This window comes from Dama dama, chromosome X (genome assembly GCF_033118175.1).
Source record: "Dama dama isolate Ldn47 chromosome X, ASM3311817v1, whole genome shotgun sequence".
In the NCBI taxonomy this organism is placed as follows: Eukaryota; Metazoa; Chordata; class Mammalia; order Artiodactyla; family Cervidae; genus Dama; species Dama dama.
In genome coordinates, this window is record NC_083714.1 from 51,807,260 (window position 1) to 51,814,019 (window position 6,760).

General features: G+C 47.3%; 1 pseudogene; it reads left to right on the forward strand.

The window, feature by feature from the left end:
- The first annotated feature begins 4,792 nt into the window (after positions 1-4,792).
- Positions 4,793-5,585, forward strand: LOC133052641 (melanoma-associated antigen 10-like; annotated as a pseudogene).
- Positions 5,586-6,760: the final 1,175 nt, after the last annotated feature.

Consider the following 6,760-nt stretch of genomic DNA (forward strand, 5'->3'; position numbering starts at 1 on the left):
AAATCGCCGTACCATGTCTCTATTTTTGTGTTCATGGAAAAGTGCTGTAAAAAATAAAAATAAAAAAGTCTTGGGTTTCCCTGATGGCTCAGTGGTAAAGAATCCACCTACCAATGCAGGAGATATGGGTATTATCCCTGATCCAGGAAGATTTCACATGCTGTGGAGCTACTAAGCCGGTGTGCTACAACTATTGCCCTAGAGCCCATGGGAAAATGAATTGACTACCGACTACTGTATTTTGGCCTGAAGAATTCCATGGACTGTATAACCGATGGAGTTGCAAAGAGTCAGACAAGACTGAGTGACTTTCACTAGAGCCCATGAGCTGCAGCTACTGAAGCCCAAGTACCTAGAGCCCCTGCTCCACAACAAGAGAAGCCACAGCAGTGAGAAGCCTTTGCATCACAACTAGAGAGTAACCCCTGCTCTCCACAACTAGAGTAAAGCCCGTGCAGCAACGAAGACCCAGAACAGCCAAAAATAAATAAATAAATAAATAAAATTATATTTTAAAAGTCTTTTTTAAAACATAGTTATAAACTATATCTAAACAACATAGCAGGAGAAAGCCCTGAGGAACAGTGAAGACTGTGCGGAGCTGGATCTTGGGTTTGGGGGACAGGGTGGGGAGCAGAGGGGAAGTTAGGGAGGAGCTCTGGGCTGCATAGGTGCAGAGGGTGGTATGGGTAAGGAGACAAGATTTTAAACTTTGGACCAATTTCATTGCACTAAACTGAGGTGGCCCCAGACCATAGGTATAAATACCCTGGGGTAACACTTGGACAGCTGTAAAGGTAGATTAATTGAGGCAACTGAAAGCAGAGACATCACTTTGCCAACAAAGGTCCATCTAATCAAAGCTATGATTTTTCCAAAAGTCATGTATGGATGCGAGAGTTGGACTATAAAGAAAGCTGAGCGCTGAAGAATTGATGTTTTTGAACTGTGGTGTTGGAGATGACTCTTGAGAGTCCCTTGGACTGCAAGGAGATCCAACCGGTCAATCCTAAAGGAAATCAATTCTGAATATTCATTGGAAGGACTGGTGCTGAAGCTGAAGCTCCAATACTTTGGCCGCCTGATGCAGAGAACTGACCCATTGGAAAAGACTCTAATGCTGGGAAAGATTGAAGGCGGGAAGAGAAGGGGACGATAGAGGATGAGATGGTTGGATGGCATCATTGACTCGATTGACATTAGCTTGAGTGAGCTTCCAGAGTTGGTGATGGACAGGGAGGCCTGGCATGCTGCAGTCCATGGGGTCACAAAGAGTCAGACACGAATGAGCGACTGAACTGAACCAAACTGTTTCCTGAGTCTGTGCAAATATCCACCTGACACACCAGCTAGCAAAGGACTGACCTTTCTTTAAAAAGTAGTATCTCAACAGATACAAAGAACAGACTAAATAGGACTGGAGTATGAGATAGATCCAAACAGTAATAGCAGATACGCTTTAACAAATTAAGTATATATATGGTGGCACAGTGGTAAAAGAATCTGCCTGCAATGCAGGAGATGCAAGAGACTCGAGTTCAGTCCCTGGGTCAAGAAGATCCCCTGGAGAAGGAAACAGCAAACCACTCCAGTATTCTTGCCTAGAGAATCCCATGGACAGAGGAGCTGGCGTTCTACAGTCCATGGGGCTGCAAAAAGTTGGACATGACTGAAGCAATTGAGAAGCAGCAGTGTAGTCCAAAAATTAATATATAGCTAAAAATCCAAATGTACACCCACATATACATGTTTAGTACAGACATTGTGGTTTGTCCATGTATGAGTATATAAGCACATAATTTTTTTTTTTTTTTTTTAAGTCGCTCAGTCGGGTCTGACTCTTTGTGACCCCATGGACTATAGAGTCCATGGAATTCTCCAGGCCAGATTACTGGAGTGGGTAGCCTTTCCCTTCTCCAGGGCATCTTCCCAACCCAGGGATCAAACCCAGGTCTCCCACATTGCAGGAGGATTCTTTACCAGTTGAGCCACAAGGGAAGCCCAAGAATACTGAGATGGGTAGCCTATCCCTTCTCCAGCAGATCTTCCCATCCCAGGAATTGAACCGGGTCTCCTGCATTGCATTTGGATTCTTTACCAACTGAGCTATGAGGAAAACATAATCTAAGCACATATTATACATACATATCTGACACACACCACATAGACATGTGAAATGTATTCATCAATATGAATGAGGATTAAACAGTGAAATGGACAGCACTCCTACAGGATCAACTCTTATGGCTGAGCACTGATGAATTGATGCTTTAGAACTGTGGTGTTAGAGAAGACTCTTGAGAGTCCCTTGGACAGCAAGGAGATCAAATCAGTCAATCCTAAAGGAAATCAACCTTGAATATTCATTGGATATGATGTCATATGTGACATCACTGATCCCTCTGGAAGGGGAGAAGTAAGGGCCTGGGTCATGGAGCTCGGGTTCAGGTCAGCAGAATGAAGGAGGCCAGCTATGCTAGGAGTCAAGGTAGACCTCTGAGCGGGGTGCTGGGACCCCAGGACAAACAGATCGTCACTAATTTTAGCCCAGGGAGACCCTGGTGGCAGCATGAGCACAAGGTCGCAGAGACACTGGAGACTTGATATAAGGGGAGGGGCCTCAGAGGCTGAAGGGGAGGATCTTAGGTTCTAAAAGAGTCTGGGTGAGGACCCTGAGGGAGGACTGTGGGGACTCTGGACCCCATTATTGAGTGGGCGTGAACCATGAACTTCCAGATGTTCAAGCTGGTTTTAGAAAAGGCAGAGGAACCAGAGATCAAATTGCCAACATCTGCTGGATCATCAAAAAAGCAAGATAGTTCCAGAAAAACATCTATTTCTGCTTTATTGACTGTGCCAAAGCCTTTGACTGCATGGATCACAATAAACTGTGGAAAATTCTGAAAGGGATGGGCATACCAGACCACCTGACCTGCCTCTTGAGAAACCTGTATGCAGGTCAGGAAGCAACAGTTATAACTGGACATGGAATAGCAGACTGGTTCCAAATAGGAAAAGGAGTACGTCAAGGCTGTATATTGTCACCCTACTTATTTAACTTATATGCAAAGTACATCATGAGAAACACTGGGCTGGAGGAAGCACAAGCTGGACTCAAGATTGCTGGGAGAAATATCAATAACCTCAGATATGCAGATGATACCACCCTTATAGCAGAAAGTGAAGAAGAACTAAAGAGCCTCTTGATGAAAGTGAAAGAGGAGAGTGAAGAAGTTGGCTTTAAGCTTAACATTTAGAAAACTAAGATCATGGCATCTGATCCCATCACTTCATGGTAAATAGACGGGGAAACAGTGGAAATAGTGGCTGACTTTATTTTTCTGGGCTCCAAAATCACTGCAGATGGTGATTGCAGCCATGAAATTAAAAGACACTTACTCCTTGGAAGGAAAGTTATGACCAATCTAGACAGCATATTAAAAAGCAGAGACATTACTTTGCCAACAAAGGTCTGTCTAGTCAAGGCTATGGTTTTTCCAGTGGTCATGAATGGATGTGAGAGTTGGACTATAAAGAAAGCTGAGCACCGAAGAATTGATGCTTTTGAACTGTGGTGTTGGAGAAGACTCTTGAGAGTTCCTTGGACTGCAAGAAGATCCAAACAGTCCATCCTAAAGGAGATCAGTCCTGGGTGTTCATTGGAAGGACTGATGCTGAAGCTGAAACTCCAGTACTTTGACCACCTGATGCAAAGAGCTGACTCATTGGAAAAGACCCTGATGCTGGGAAAGATTAAGGGCAGGAGGAGAAGGGGCCGATAGAGGATGAGATGGTTGGATGGCATCACCGACTCGATGGACATGGGTTTGTGTGGACTCCGGGAGTTGGTGGTAGACAGGGAGACCTGGCATGCTGTGGTTCATGGGGCTGCAAAGAGTCGGACACGACTGAGCTACTGCACTGAACTCAACTGAACTGAGAGGACTTGGGTGAGATGAATACATGCCGTATTTCTAGACATCTGAGTATCAGTGAGACTGGGGCTCTGGTATGGGCGAGTGGCCTAAGATGGGTAGAGGGAAGAATCCCAGCTCAGGCAGGGAGTCAAGCTGAGGATCCTGAGGGAGGACTGAAAGGACCATGGAACCCAATCAGAGACCTCGGAGAAGCCTTTTGCTGCTGTCGCTCCTTGGTGGCCCAGGGGTAGGATGAGCCCAACATATGTGGTCTCACTTCCTGATATCCGGATCTCAGCTTGGGGTCCTGAAACAGGGGGAGGGCTTCCTGACATCCTGGTCTCAGACTGGGGACTTTGCATATGAGGTGGGGACTCAGGTGGGCCGATTCCCAGATCCTGTGGTGTGTCAAGTTGAGGACCCTGAGGGAGGACTAGGGTACCATGGACTGCAATCAGAGGAGACCTCAGAGTCACCCATCTCTGTTGTCAGCCCAGGGCAACAGTGGGGTAGAATGAGCGATACAGGCATGGTCTGACTTCCTGATATCCAGGACTTGGAGAGACTGGGACCCTGGTACAATGGGCGGGGCTTCAGTTTTGGAGAGGCGAGAATCCCAGGTCTGGACTGGAGGCAAGGTGAGGTACCTGAGGGAGAACTGAGTCCCCGGGCGGGACGACCATGTGCAGGATTTTCTGACATCCGAGTCTCAGAGAGTCTGGGGACCTTGTGAAAATGACGGGGTTTCAACATGGTGGATGGGACAATCGCCACCCATGGCCCATTTCACAACTGAGACCATTCACACTCTCTCTCTTTCCCAGGTCAGTGGTCTCCACTGCCACACCCTCACTGGGCACAAGACCCCAGTCATCATGCACGTGGTCCCAATGAATGAGCTCTGCAGTCCCAAGGACACCTTCAGGCCAAATCCAGCCCCAGGGCCCCGTGGAGGCACTGCTCCTGGGAGCTAAGGCGAAGGATGCCTCAACCCCTCTGCCCTCTTCCCCTCCAGTCTCATCTTCCTCTGCTGCCGTGGATGCAGAGATCTTGCTCAAGCAGGCTCTGAATGTGATGACGTCTGAACTACTGGAGTTCCTGCTCCTTATGTATGGCACCAAGGAGCCGATTTTCCAGGCTGAAATGCTGAATACTGTCCTCAGGGATAACCAGGCTCACTTCCCGGTGGTCTTCCATAAAGCCATGCAGTGTCTGTAGCTGGTCTTTTGCCTGGATATGAAAGAGGTGGACCACAGAGAGCACATCTATGTCATGGTCCCTACCCTGGGCTTCACCCTCAATGAGATGCAGAGGGATGGGCAGAGCATGCCAAAGGCCGGCCTCCTGATGACGGCCCTGAGCCTGATTCTCCTAGCAGGGGACCGGGTCCATGAGGAGAAGGTCTAGGGAGCACTCAGCAAGATAGGGGTATTTGCTGGGATAGAGCACTATGTCTATGGGGAGCCCAAGGAACTGCTGACCCAAGTGTGGGTGCAGGTGGGGTACCTGCAGTACTGTCAGGTGCCTTACAGCCACCCTGCTCGCTATGAGTTCCTGTGGGGTCTCTGGGCCTATGTAGAGACCAGCAACCAGCAAGTCAAGGACTATCTGCGCAGGGTCAATGCAAGGGGTCCCAGGTTCTTCCCACCCCGGTGTGCAAAGGTGTGAGGGAGGAGGAAGGGGGGCCCTGAGCCAGAGCAGCAGCCTGGCTCCTTTCAGGCCCATGTCTAGCAGCTTGTTCGGGGGGCAGGAAGGGAGGCTGATCTCTGTTTGAAGAGGGAACATTCAGCCTTCTCAGTCGTGATGGCCTGGGCTACTTGGGGAAACTGATGTGTAGCATCTTTGGTTCCTGTTCTCTACAATGACATGGAGATTCACTTCTGTTTCCTTTAGGAATTTTTCAAATGTTATTCCTTTTAATAGGAGGCTTAATGAGCTTCAGTGTCTTAACTATGTCAGTAGCGTTGATCACAGTGTGTTTGTGCTTACCCAGTTCAAGAACAAGAGTTTTTCCGTTTCATAAAAGTGATTGTGAACACTTTGATTTTATTTTGTGACCCTGAACAAGATTACATGGAATTGGAATATAACTATTTTGGAAATATGACATTACATAGTAAGAATTAAGAAATAAAATGTATTTGAGGTGAGTTCCTCTATACTTCTTGTCTGTCATTTTATACAGCTAAACTATCTCTGTTCAGTTGGATTTTTTCAAGTTATTATTTAAGAAAGTACCAAAAGCCTGATCTGACTTAATAAGTGCCCCACTCTGGCTCATTTATTCCACAGACCTTCATGGAGCCTGTGCTCTGTGGAAGGCCCTGTGTTAGCAGTGGGGACACTAGGAGAAGCAGGACACCCCAACACTTAGAGTGATGATCTAAGAGCTGCAGTCACATGAGGAAGGCGGAGAGACATCCCCTAGTTCCACAGAAGAGGGCAACCTGGGGCAGGGTCCAGGAGGAGCACTTGAGTGTCGGTGCCTGAGTCAGGGTGGTTTGGGGCTTTGGGAAGCTGGGTTCATTCTGTGAGAGGTGATGGTAATGAACCAGGGTGGTGGCAGCAGCCAGAATTATACACAGTGTCTTATGAATGAGAAGAAAATCTGAAATGGGACATACACATTAGAAGATCCTCTTCTGTCCTATATAAATTTCCTGAGGCAGGAAGGGAAGTTGCACTATGGTCAGGAACAGTGAGAAACCCGTTTATGCTGCTTGATCTAAGTACACCAAAATTTTTCAAAATGGGGAGGCGTGAGTGGACTTTGGTTTGCTACACAGTCTATTCAGTGTTGGAGAATATACTTGAAGAATTCTTGGTAAGTACCCCCAAACTTT